This window comes from Vicugna pacos, unplaced genomic scaffold (assembly GCF_048564905.1).
Source record: "Vicugna pacos unplaced genomic scaffold, VicPac4 scaffold_21, whole genome shotgun sequence".
In the NCBI taxonomy this organism is placed as follows: Eukaryota; Metazoa; Chordata; class Mammalia; order Artiodactyla; family Camelidae; genus Vicugna; species Vicugna pacos.
In genome coordinates, this window is record NW_027328742.1 from 15832710 (window position 1) to 15846280 (window position 13571).

At 56.6% G+C, this 13571-nt stretch overlaps 1 long non-coding RNA gene across 1 annotated transcript; it reads right to left on the reverse strand.

The window, feature by feature from the left end:
- Window positions 1-4013: 4013 nt before the first annotated feature.
- On the reverse strand, window positions 4014-7460 carry LOC140694491 (uncharacterized). The gene is made up of 4 exons (XR_012070121.1): window positions 7361-7460; window positions 6819-6991; window positions 5943-6653; window positions 4014-5687 (listed from the first exon to the last, which is right to left on the reverse strand). It is a non-coding gene; the product is annotated as an uncharacterized lncRNA (long non-coding RNA).
- Between the last annotated feature and the right edge of the window lie 6111 nt (window positions 7461-13571).

Below are 13571 nucleotides of genomic sequence, written 5' to 3' on the forward strand. Positions count from 1 at the left end.
CCATGTGGGCGGTGGCAGCCCCCTTTTGCGGATTGGCAAGCCTTCTCAGAGGGGTTAAGGTATTGGTCCGTTTAGCGGCTAGTAAATGCTGAAGCAGGATTCAAGCAGGGCCTTGGCAGACTTCAAGGGCATGTTTTCTCTAATTCCAGTTCCTCCCTTTTGTACGTGGAATGGTGAAGTGGGTCAGTTTTGGAGACTTTCAGAAAAAGTGCGATTTAAGTGCCTCAGGACTGTTTCACAAAGCTCAGTGTTTTTTGATGGTTCGGAAGCAATGCAGTGCTTTACGCCCCACAGATGTAAGGTCTTACTCGTTTGACGATGACGTGGTTGCAAATGACGTACAGGTGCAAAACCAGACTTAGCAGCTTCTGAAGGGAAACTCTCCAGTTCTCCCCTGATCGGCTGTCTTCCGCGGGATGTAACTCTGCTGCAGCGTAGGCCTGAGGTTTTCGTATGGACTGAGGGTTTGATAACCAGTGTTAACATAAAATGATCAGATGGAGAAAATCGACGTTGGCAATTTATTTTTGGGTTTCATTAGATAAGATGCATTATTGGTTAATGGTCCATATAACATATGAAATTCAGTACAGAACATTTAATTTCTTACTTTCTACTTAGAACTGTCTTCCATTGTAAGGTTGTCTGCTTTGAAAATTCAGCTCAGCCACTTGGCGCCTGTCAGTGTGTTGGTGTGATTGCATTTTACACAGTGCATGTAATCTGGGCTTCCTTAGCCCTAAACACTCCAGTGCAGAATCATGGGCTGTAGCAATCACTTAGTTTTACAAATACTTCTGAAACTATATGATTCCAAAAAAAAAAAAAAAAGGAGAGAGAGAGATTGCCTTTATCAAAGTTCTTTTGGAATTTAAATGCAAACTGTTGTTGAGCAGTTCTGGCTTGCTTTATATATGAATATATACATTTCTTTGCATGTAACTTGGTTTTTGAACTAGAACACCAAGCTCTTGCTTTCCATGAGCCACAAAAATCGTACCCAAATGACACACGTATGAAACATTTTATTATTTTTTTCTGAGAAAGAATCCTTAAATTTGGGACTTGGGTTTTGATTCTTCTTTTTGCTCTTCCCAACACTCTTGCCATCTCACTCCTTATTCCCATGTGGCCTCCAGGATGTCATGGTCTCAAAGGAGTGGGTGGACAAACACCAGTTGGTAGCCATGCAGTGCTGCTGTAGAGGAAGCACAGCCAAGAGCTTAAGGGCATTATCAGAGAGGACTTCCTGGAAGAAATGGGCTCTACATTCAGTTCTGAGGGCAGAGTAAGAGTCAGCCAGGAGAAGGAGTCCAGAAGGTGGCTCAGGTGGCAGGTGCAGCCCGGGCAGAGGCCTGGAGGCTTGTGGGTGGGGACTCGTGGAGACTGCCCTGTGCGGTCCAGGGTGGAAGGCGCCCCTGCTGGGGAGGACACTGGAGAGGTCCTGGGAGGAGGGCTTTGGAGGAGCTTGTGTTTTATTAAAACTGACACAGGAGGCAATGAAGGGTGTCAGCAGGAAGTGACCCTCAGGAAAGGTACTTCTGGTTATGCTTCTGATATTCTACTGAAAGAAGGGCCAGAACTGGCGAGAGCAGGTATGTCTCTCCCTTCGAGACCCACCCCGTCATTCATTTATTCATAACACGCGCACTTCTGAGTGTCTAGGGGAGAGAGGGCGGACCCACATTAATAAGCAAAATGTATTAGCTTCTTGGGAGCTTAGCAGTATCAGAAGTTGACTTAGCCTAGAATGTTCTAGGAACAGAGGAACAAAGTGCGGAGGTTGGAGGGAGGGAAGGCTTCCTTGAGAAACAGTCAAAATGAACCTGGAGGCAAGTGGGAAGTAGGAGCAGGTCAGGGGGCCCCTCATGTCACTGGGGACCTGGGTACTGAGGTAAGGCTGGGCGAGCAGGGTCAGGGTCAGGGTCAGGGGTGAGGCTAGAACTCCACCAGGGAGCCTCTGAAGGGTTTGAAGTGGGGTTGCGCTTTGGGAAGGCTGCTCTGGCTCTGTGTGTGTGTGTGTGTGTGTAGCGGGGAAGAGGGGGAGGTTGCCACCAACTGGCGGGGTCACTGGAAGACCAGTCACACTCTGGGAGGTGACCAGTGGGAGAGGGGCGTCGGGGCTGCTTGGGGACGGCAGGGGCAGTGTGGATGCCGGATTTCCTTATGTGGAGGGCTTGTAAGCGGGGCCGCCGTAGCGGCACCTTGTGGCTGGAAGAAAACAGATGGAGGCCGCCAGGTGGTATTTCCTCTTCTCTCCTTCCCTGCCTTGCCTGATGATCTTAGCACAGCCAACATTTGGAACAGAAGAGTTACGTTCTAGGGTAGCCCAGTACTTTGTTGTGCCTGTTCGAGTGAGATCAGATAGGACATAAATTTGTGTTCAGATCTGGATGTGCACTTAGTTACAAATTTCCCGTCTTTTGGATTTCCATAGGGGTTTTTATTCTTAATAAAGATTGCTTTCTTGGTGAGAGGAAACTTAAAACAGCTGTTGTTTTTCTAAAAAAGAAATCATACGATTTAAGAAATTTAATATTCAAAAGAATAGGAATATTTAAAAATGATAAAGTAAGGTTTTGGGGTAGTTTCTTTGGTTTCTGGCTTAATGTGGACTTATAGCCTTAGCATTACTTAATAGCACATCCTTGTCAGTATTTAAAGAGCTGTTAGTGAGCGCCCCAGGACCCATCTCTCAAAGCATCATTAAAGTTTGCTCTGAAATAGTGAGGTCATAAAGGTTTGTTTGCACAAGCCAAACAGTTGGTTTATAATATGCAGCATATTAGAAAAGTTTGCTGAGCTATTTCGGGGGCCCTCTCATCCTAGTTCCTATCTCCAAGGTGGTTCAAAGTCCAAAAGGCGGTCAAGCACTTAGTCAGATAGGTCCCTCGTAAAGAATGCCTCCCACATCACGACGACAGACTTCTTAGGCCAGCTGAGAAGCTCCTTCAGTTCTGCGCCCGTCTCGGCTCTAAGTTGACGTCAGTCCTCCAGGATCCAAGAAAGCCACGTTGGAAAACAAGTGGTGATTTTGATGGGACAGGAGATCAGTCATTTGGGGGGCGAAGGGTGGGGTAGGGAGAGATACCAGCCTGTCTGTCTGTTTTCATCCAGTGTGGGAGCCGTCCCTAAGAGATAACTCGAGAAGAGAGAAACGGGGAGTTGACAAAGAACACGTGCGGTGGCGTGCCCTCCCCCCACCCCAGGAGAAGGCCAAGCCAGAAGTCCCTCCGGATGGCGGGCTCCGGACTCCGGCTTCCAGGGGAAGCGACTTTTTTTCCTCCTCATTTCAGGCCCGGAAGAAGAGGGAGAGGCAGCGTGTCCTTCTCGGGCATCCGCTGTTTCTGAAGCACGCTTGTTGCCGAAAGATCGGGCCCCGTCCCCGACGAGCCCAAGAATCCAGAGGCGAGGTCTTGGAGCTTAGAAGCAAAGAGGCCATTTTATCGCTCTGCCGGGCAAAGGGGATTCACAGCAGGCTAGCGTCTTCAAAACTGTGTACCCACCTTGGGGATGGAGTGGGTGGGGTGGTTCTAGAGCCATAGCTCAAACAATCAAGCATCGATCGCCATCCACAGAATCGTTTTCTCAGCAGAAGACTCAGAATGGTGTCACGATGCCTCCCAGGTGACCCATTCTATAGAGGCTGGCGGTTAGATCTCGTTATCTCATAAGCACTCAAGGCGTGGCCTTCTTGGTCACTCAGGCTATTTTGTCAGGTCACTAGTCCCGTGACCGACCTCCTCCTCGGAGAAGGACTCAGAGACCCAGCACGATGATGACTTGCAATGACTGAAATACAGTAGAAACAGTAAGATCGATAGCTTCCAGTTTCAACAACGGGCCTGGAACCGTGAGCAGCAACCGGTCAGTCAGAACAGTTGATCGTTTCAAGGGTGAGCATAAGAAACCGAATGAAATCCCCCCCAAGCAAATGAATGAATGAATGAATGAATGAATGACCTAATGATCCTCCCCTCCCCTCCCCCGCCTAAAAAAGAAGAGGCAATCCGTTAGCCTAATTCCGGCCATTTTATTCATCCTCCTTCACCCTGAAGCCCCGATCAGCCACGTGCCACAGTGGTCTGTTTTCTGGTTTCCTTCACCACCCTAACCCCCACCAACGACCACCCCGCCAACATCCCCCCATGCTCAACCACGGCCCCAAGCGCGGGACTGGACGGGGGTGCAGGGGGCTGAGGGGGCGGCGATGGCGGCTTGAGGTGAGGGTGGGGAGTGTTCCGCCCAGATCGTATAGGAAGCTCAAACACAGCTGCAGTACGAGAAGAGATGGTAGATTTCTGTGAGTCCTCCCTCCTCTTAAAATCCTTCCTAAGGAGGAGACAGACAGAAAGAGAAACATCACCCTCACTCCCAAAGCCTCCTGCGCCCTCGATGCGCCCCAAAACAACAACAAGGAAAACGAAAACAAACACAACCACAAATAACTCGCTATCCCTGGGGAAGAAGGTTTCGAAGGCATGGGGATATCATTCTAAACTTCATTCCCTCTTCATCACATTTCATGGAAACCGATTGCGATCTATGAGGCCCTGTGAAGGTAGGGGTTGGGGGGTGTAGGGAGGAGGGAGGGAAGGGAAAGGGGGAGGGAGAGAGAGAGAGAGCGAGCAGAGGAGAGGAGGGATAAAAGGGGAGAGGACAGGAAAGGAGAGGAGGGAAAAGAGGGGAGGGAAGGGGAAGCGAGAGGAGGCGAGGGGAGAGGAGAGGAGTGGTGGGGAGGGGAGAAGAGAGGAGCGGAGGGGTGAGGGGGGAAGGGAAGGGAGAACAGGGAAGAGGAGAGGAGGGGAGAGGAGAGGAGAGACAAGGGAGACAGACAGACACGCATGCGCGGGCGCCCGCGCGCGCGCACACGCACACACACACAGACACACGCAGAATAGCGAAATGGAGAGAGAGGCAGAGAGAGACAGACAGACACGGATCTAGGTCAGGGAGACTACACATGGGTGTTCTTCTGAGTGATATTATGTGTTTTCTCAGTCGCCACCTTTGGAGATAAAAATCGCTCCCATAAGATGAAGGGAGTCCTTCTGCCACCGCCCCCGGCCCCGCCCTCCAGCACCGCTTGTGTTTGTCAGGGATTCCAAGCCAAAGCACGTGGAGGAGCGGGAGAGCTTCCTGGCGGCCCAAGGGGGAGGAAAGTCCGGCAGCATGAGAGAGGTGGTTGGCACGGGGAAGCTGGAGGCAGGCTGACGAGAAGATGGGTGAGGGGGCAGGGAGGAGGGTTTCCCAAGTTGGAGAGCCAAGACGAGGGACGGGAGCTGTCGGTGGTCGCGTTCTGACCCTGACCCCGACCCAGACTGGAGCGGATCCCTGAAAGGAGGCGGTTCGGGCTCTCCGGCCGAGAACGCCCCTCTCTTCCTCTTTGTGCAGAAACACCTTCCGCGGACCGAGAAAGTCCATCCTGAGACCCTCGTCGGAAGAGTCCTTTCCAGACCCATCTCGATCCTCCTGGGCCAAGGGGTCCAGGGGATGGGGCGGGGCCTCCATTCGCTCCGTCTTCCGTCCGTCCATCCACAAGATCTTGAACATCCATGTAGGATTCCGGACGGTAGCAGTTTTCCAGGATCCTCCAAATCCTTGTAAGTCCTCTCCTGGCAGATTCGACCCCTAGGTCGTACCGCGCAGCACAGGGCACTAGATTCAGTCCCTCGGGGCGAGGGTTCCTGAAAAAGACCAGGAAAAAGAAGAACACAGTCACTATGGTGTGCACCAGCCAGAAAGCAGCACAACCTCGTCACTCTTAACAGACTTGCCAAAGGCGGGGTGGGGAGAGAAAGTCATAGGATGGCTACCATCCCTTCCACCCCCACCCCACCGTCATCCCTGCTCCCCCTCCCCTCCCCCATTCCTCTCCCCTCCCCTCCATCGACACCCGCCTCCCGCTTGTACCCCACTCCTCTGAACCCAGCACCACCCACCTCGGCCTGGACGTGCTCAGCTCAGCTCGGCTCGGCTCGGCCCGGCTCGGCCCGGCTCGGCCCGGCCCGGCCCGGCCGTCCGGTCGACTTCTTCGCAGGGTCTAAAATAGCGCCCGGCCGACAGGCAGGTGGCACACGGCACCCGGCAGGGGAGCGAGCGGGACGGTTCGGGATCTCTGGGCGGCGGGGACACGCGGCCGGACAACCAGGAGCACGGACGGCCTGGCGTGCGTTTCTCTGCTCCGGGGGGGGGGGCTCGACCAGGGACCGTGGTACGGGGAACGGGGACACACACACACGGCACACACACACAGACACACACACACACACACACATCCCTTCACCCCCACCCCCACCTCTGACAGCTTTCGTTTGTTTTCGGCCGACCGTCCCTCGATGAGGGACGAGTGCCAGGGCTGGGGCTGGGGCTGGGGGGGGGTTGGAGTTCCTCCCTCCACAACGACCCCACACGGGCCCTTTTCCGGTCACCCGAGTCCTCTTCCAAGTCAGACCACAGGCCTCCGTCAGCCGGCGCGAGCACTCGGGGAAAAAGTCGCCATCCTCATCGCTCCACTCCACCTCTACACGTGAAGAACAGTTCCCAGCCCACGCCACTCAACCCCACCCCACGCCCCGATGCCACCCACCGCAGTGTAGAGAAACGAGACGAATCCACAGACGTCCATCCATCCGATGAAGAAAAGGACGGCCCTATTCCAAGGAAGCATAGATATCTAGGTAGGAGATTCATCGAGTACTATGGAGGCGGTGGGAAGGGGGGGGGGGTTGCGGTGGGGAGGGCCTAGAGATCCAGCAGTAGAGCCCGTGCTTAGCATGCAAAAACTAAAGGCCCAGGGTTCAATCCCCAGCACCTACTCTTCAAAAATAACCCGAGGAGAAGCAAGACGGCGGAGTAGAAGGACGCTCGAAGCTCACCATCTCCCACCAACACACCAAAACTCACACCGACGGACCCACTCGGCCAATCAGAGCACCTGCGGAACTCCGACAGAACACCGCCCTCTTCGAAAGACAAAGACGCCCAAAATCTGGTAGGAGAAAAGGAGAAAAGAAAGAGTAAAAAGCAAAACAGTGCGGGAGGGACCGGTCCCGCGGGGAGGGAGCGGCAGAGGAGGAATAGGGCTCGTCGGAGAGGCCGGCGGGACGGAGGGGGCGCCCCCGAGCCTCAGATCTGCCCGGAGCACCCCTTGGCCGACCGATCCAAGTGAAACGGGCACAGCGGGTCCCCGCGATACGCAGCCCGAGTCGCAGGCCGGCAGCGGGGGGCCGGGACAGGCCGCACGAGCCGGGCGGAGGACCGTGCCGCGTGCGCCGTGGCCGGGAGGGGATACAGAGCAGAACAGCCCGCCCGCCCCCACCCCCCACCCCCACCCCCACCGCCACCGCCACCCCCGTACATGACGGGAAAAGAAAGGCAAAGCAACACGGCCGGTGTGCCCTGGGGGGAGGGGCGCCGTAGCCTCCGTCTCCTCAGACCCGCGGCGCCATCACCGGCGCTCCTCGCGAGAAGAGAGGCGGGGCGCAGCCACAGCCGCCGCAGCCTCCGGCGCGCAGCATGCGGGCGGGGGCGGGGCCGAGACTCGAATCCGCGCCCGGGGGCTGCGCAGCCTTCTAGGCAGGACTGAGACTCGTTTACAGCCCGAGGCACATAGGATATTTCTGCCCCGGTACCTCAGAGAACTCGCGCCACCAAGACTAAGAAGGAGCCGAGTTCTGGGACGCAGCAGGGGCGGGGCGGTTCCACGGTCTTCCCCGAGCCCACCTACGGAGAGGAGCGCCGCCGACCCGAGGCGGAGCACACAGCCCGCACAGAGCAGCGGAACGACCGGGGCCGGGAGAGGGCGGGCGGCCAGCCAGCCACCCTCCTTCCCGGCAGGAACGCAGCATCCGACCGCGGTGCCGGGAGGGGGCGCGACGTACTAGCCCACAGGCACCGAGAGCGGCACAGACCGAGGGCGCCGACGGAGGGCCTGCGGAAACAGCAAGCTGAGTTCACGGAAACAGGGCGACGACAGAAAGACTTCTCGGTGAAACCGTTAAGAGCGCACCGTCTCCAGGAGAACACGTCCTCCCGCCCCCCCTTTTTTTTCCTTTTCCTTTCTCTTTTTTAATCTCTTTTCTATCGGTTTTACCTTCTGCTACCTTTTTAACCTTTACTTTTGAACAGTCGTATACGTTTACGGTTTTAATCCCTTTTAAATGTTTCATTGAAAATCTTTTTATTATTATTATTTTTAAACATCCACCCCCTTTCCTTTTTCGTTCTCTTGGTTTTGATCTCCTGTTAGTGATTATTCACAGGTTTCAGATATCGTTTCTCGATTTTTTTTCTCCATTTTATTAAGGTTACTAAAAGACGTCTCAACTCGATCGCTCTTCTGCTTCCACTTACTCTTCTATTATCGATTACACACTGTCTTCAAACCTTTTCTTTCTCCCTCCTTTTAAAACCCTGTGTTGTATCTCTTGTTCAAATCTGTTCTATTTCCGATTACCTTTTAAAAATTTACTTTTGAAACAATTGTGTTTTATTTTCTGATCTTTTCTAGTTTTTAAAGGCTTTTAGAAGACGTCTCAACTCGATCGCTCTTCTGCTTCCACTTGCTCTTCTACTATTGATTGTACACTGTTTTCAAACTTTTTTTCCTTCATTCTTTGAAAATCCGGCTCCCCCACCCCCCTCCCCCTCTCCCCCTCTGTCTCTGTCTCTGTCTCTGTCTCTATCTCTCCCCCTATCCCCCTCTCCGTCTCCCTCTCCCTTCCTCCCTCTCTCCCTCTCTCTGCCCCCCCCCTTTTAAAGTTTTATTCCTGTATAGGCTTTAGATAAATACATAAACTCCCTAAGGACCACGATAGATAACTGATACTCCTTAAGCCGCAGGGCCAGAGAGATAGGAGCAGCATGAGGAAGCAGAGGAACCACTCCCAATGAAAAGAGCCAGAGGGGAATTTCCCTGAAAGCACGATCCACGAAATAGACACGGATGGCCTGCTAGATCAAGATTTCATAAAAGGAGTGATCCAAGTACCGAAGGAACTACAAGAGATAGTGTTTACATATATACTGTACGTCAAAAACGAAATCAAGGAGAACTGGTAAACTCATTGGCTGACATGAGGAGTGGTCTAAAGGCTGTCCAAAGGAGGCTAGATCACGCCGAGGAGCGAATAAGTGGCCTAGGAGACAGGACAACAGAAAGAACCCAATCAGAACAGCTGAGAGAAAAACAAAGAGCAACGAAAACAATCTTAGGGACCTACGGGACCATCGAAAGAAAGCGTGCCCATCTACGCACAATAGGGGTTCCAGAAGGGGAAGAAAGAAGCAAGGGGATCGAAAAGGTATTTGAAGAAAGCATGACTGAAAATTTCCCAACTCTAAAGAAGGAATCAGATAGCCAAGTCCAGGAGGCTCAGAGGGTGCCAAAACAGGAGGAACTCAAACAGACCCACACGGAGACATATCCTAATCAAGACGGCCAGAGTCAAGGATAAAGCAATGATCCTAAATGCCTTTAGGCAAGAGAAAAGCAAAGAGTGCGTTCCAAGGGAACCCCCATAAGCCTCTCAGCGGATTTCTCTACACAAACACGTCAGGCCAGAAGGGAGTGGCAAGAGCTATTGAAATTCTTAAAGGAAAAACAAAACAAAAAGATGCAGCCTAGGATACTCTATCCAGCAAAGCTATGCTTTAGAATAGAAGGAGAGGTAAAGAACTTCACAGACAAGCAAAAACTAAAAAGAGTTTAGCAACACTCAACCCATGCGAAAAGAAACATCAACAGGTCTACTCTAAATAGAGAAGCAGCAGGATGGTACAAAAATGAGACACTCATCCCCGGAAAGGTGATCACTACCGTTCATTCCAAACAGAATAAACACAAAATTGTAAAAGAAGACATCGAAATCATCAAGAGTGAGTGGCAGAGGGAAGCAAGGAAATATAGAGACTTTTTCCCCCCCTTCTCCTTCCTTTCTTCCTCTTTGAAACGTTTTGTTCACGGTAGGATGGGCTTGAGATTCTATTACTATCTGTTTCGTACAAACAGTTACAGTCCTAGGTGAAGAGATTTCCAAAAGCAAACGAACAAACTAACAAACAAAACAGAAACAGACCGACAGAATACAAACTTGAGGTTGTCAGGGGTAAGGGCGGTGGGACGGGACTGGGATTTCAACATGTAGACTAGATAAACACGATGGTACCGTGGAACACGGCGAAGTACAGACAGGCTCTCTCGGTGGCTCACAGCGAAAGAGAACGGGACAAGGAACATACGTGTGTGTTCATGTAGAAGTGAAAAAAAACCAAAAAACAAAAAAAAAAAACCAAGCCTAATGACGCCTACCCGCCCGAAGAAAGTAAAGTCCATAGAGACGTACACGCATGCATTACACACATCACATACAGACAAAGACAGACAGACAGACAGACTTAAGCCAAGCATGCAAAATAAAAATCCCTCCATGACGTGAAGCAACCCATGTCCTCCAATAACCAAGGACGCCCGTTTGACTAGAGATCCTTGGGGACGCAGGAGGCCAGGTAAGCCGCATAGGCACACGGAGCACAATCCCTCGGGCCGCGGGGAGCCGAGAGGCCCGCGACGGCTGGTCGACCTCGGTGTGGGCAAGAATCCGCTCGGGGATCCCCTGACGACACGGGGAGCGAGAGGGCCGCGACGTACGTTCAACCTCGTTGGCGGTATCCACTCGGAGATCCACCAGGGCCGAGGGGGCCGCGTAGCCCGCAGGACACAACGGGATCCACCGTGGTCGCGGGAGCGACTGGGACGCGAACCACATGGGACACTCAGGGATCCCCCTCAGGGCCCGCTGGAGCCGTGTGGAGCCTCTGCTTCTGGTCGACCGCACGGCGACCCGGAAAAAGAAGGGGAAGCCGGCCTGCCTAGGGGCCGCGACCACCCACAGAGGCCCGTGCGCCGGTGGGTCGCCTCGGGCCGGCGAGGTTTCACAACGGGGCGCAGCCGGCACCGACACGGCGCGTGCCGGCTCGGACACCCCACAGGCGCCCGGGGGTTCCCGCCTCCCGCAGGGACGCGTTGGGGGCGCGCCAAACACGCGGCCACCGACCGTCCGCCGGGCCGCCTGGCGAGGCCCCACCCGACGCCCGCGGCGGCGGCGAGCGACGTGGCGCGGTGCCCCGGCCCCGGGGAGGCGGAGTCTGGGGGACGACGAGGGACGGACCCCCCGAGTCCCCACGGGCCCGACCGCCCCGACCCCAAGGCGGACGGGCGACTCCCCCCTAAGGGTCTTTAAACCTCCGCGCCGGGACGCGCTAGGTACCTGGAGAGGGCGAGGCGGGCGAGTCGTGGACGGCAGGACCCCCCGGCCCCAACCGTCGGCCACCGCCCCGACGCCGACCGCCACACTCCGGCCAACGACACGGGGCCACACCGGGCACCGGCCGGCCCCCGCCCCACCACCGGGTCCCACACCGCCAACGCGTGCCGACGGCAACCTTACCCCGTTGCCCCCCGCGTCCAGACAGACCGCCCGCCCTCCTTCCCACCTCCACCTCCAAACCCAAAGGCCCTGCAGGGCCACCAACCCGCACCCGCGTTCCGGGGTTCCCCTTCTCGCCACGGGGGACGAGGGGGGCCCACGATGCGACGCGGAGCACAACGGGCGGGGCGCCTTGGGCGTGAGGGGCGGGAAGCGAGAGGCGAGAGGCGTGAGCCGGCCGGCAGGCCCGGCCGGGGAAAAGAGGCCCGAAGCTCGCTCGGGTGGGGGGGAAGCCGAGAGGCACGTGGCAAGGCGGGGCGGCGGGATCGGAGGAGCAGAGGGCCGACGACGGCCCGTGGGGACCGGCCCAGGGCGAGCAGCCGGAGGCGGCCGCGGCCGCGGCCGCGAGGAGCGGCCGGCGCCGGAAAGACGAGGGCGCGGCGTGCGGAGGGGGGCTGGCACAGCCCACAGAGCCCTCAGACCCTCCTCTCGGCAAGTGGCGGGGAGGCCGGGCGGGGAGAGAGAGAGAGAGAGACACGGTCGCCAGAGGCGCCGCGGGCAGACGCGGCGTCGCCTCGGGACAGGAGGCCTTCCGGCCGAGACCACGGGTGGGGGGGCACGCGGTGCGCAGGAGGAGGAGGGGGCGGGCGGGGGGAGACGGGCGGGGAAGGGAGGCGAACGAGAGCCGCCCCACAAGCCGTCCCTTGCACGCCAACCCGCCACTGTTTCCCTCTCCCTCCCCTCCGGGACGACCGCCGGCCCGGCCCGGTCCGGACCGGCCAGGCCACCCGCCCGCCCGGGCAGGCGGGGCAGGCCCGCCCGCGGCACACCTCCGGCCGCCCTCTCCTCCCTCTCCCGTCCGTCCGTCCGACCGTCCCGCGCCGCACGGGTGGGAAAAGCGAGCGAGCGAGCGGGCGGGCGGGCGGGGCGGGCGAAGGCGCTGGCCAGGCGCCCTCGCTTCGCTTCGCGCCGCTCTGCTGCGCACGCGCGTTAATGATCCTTCCGCAGGCTCACCTAACGGAAACCTTGTTACGACTTTGACTTCCTCCCGATAGTCAAGTTCGACCGTCTTCTCGGCGCTCCGCCAGGGCCGTGGGCCCACCCCGGCGGGGCCGATCCGAGGGCCTCCCAAGGGCAGGGACTTCATCAACGCAAGCTTATGACCCGCACTTCCTGGGAATTCCTCGTTCCTGGGGAAGAGTTGCAATCCCCGACCCCCATCACGAATGGGGTTCAACGGGCTACCCGCGCCTGCCGGCGTAGGGTAGGCGCACGCTGAGCCAGTCAGTGTAGCGCGCGTGCAGCCCCGGACACCTAAGGGCATCACAGACCCGTTGTTGCTCAAGCTCGCCTGGCTGAACGCCACTTGTCCCTCTGAGAGGTTGGGGGACGCCGACCGCTCGGGGGTCGCGTAACGAGTTAGCATGCCAGAGTCTCGCTCGTTGTCGGAATTAACCGGACAAATCGCTCCACCGACTAAGAAGGGCCATGCACCGCCACCCACGGACCCGAGAAAGAGCCAGCAGTCTGTCAATCCTGTCCGTGTCCGGGCCGGGCGAGGGTTCCCGTGTTGAGTCCAATTAAGCCGCAGGCTCCACTCCTGCCGGTGCCCTTCCGTCAATTCCTTCAAGTGTCAGCTTTGCAACCATACTCCCCCCACAACCCAGAGGCTTTGGTTTCCCGGAAGCTGCCCGGCGGGTCATGGGACTAACGCCGCCGCCTCGCCAGCCGGCATCGTTTATGGTCGGAACCACGACGGTATCCGACCGTCTTCGAACCTCCGGACTTTCGTTCTTGATTAACGAAAACATTCTTGGCAAATGCTTTCGCTCTGGTCCGTCTTGCGCCGGTCCAAGAATTTCACCTCTAGCGGCGCAATACGAATGCCCCCGGCCGTCCCTCTTAATCACGGCCTCAGTTCCGGAAACCAACAGAATAGAACCGCGGTCCTATTCCATTCTTCCTAGCTGCGGTATCCAGGCGGCTCGGGCCTGCTTTGAACACGCTCATTGTTTCCAAGTAAACGCTACGGGCCCCGCGGGACACTCGCCTAAGAGCATCGAGGGGGCGCCGGGAGGCAAGGGGCGGGGACGGCCGGCGGCTCGCCTCGGGGCGGAACGCCCGCCCGCCCGCTCGCTCCCT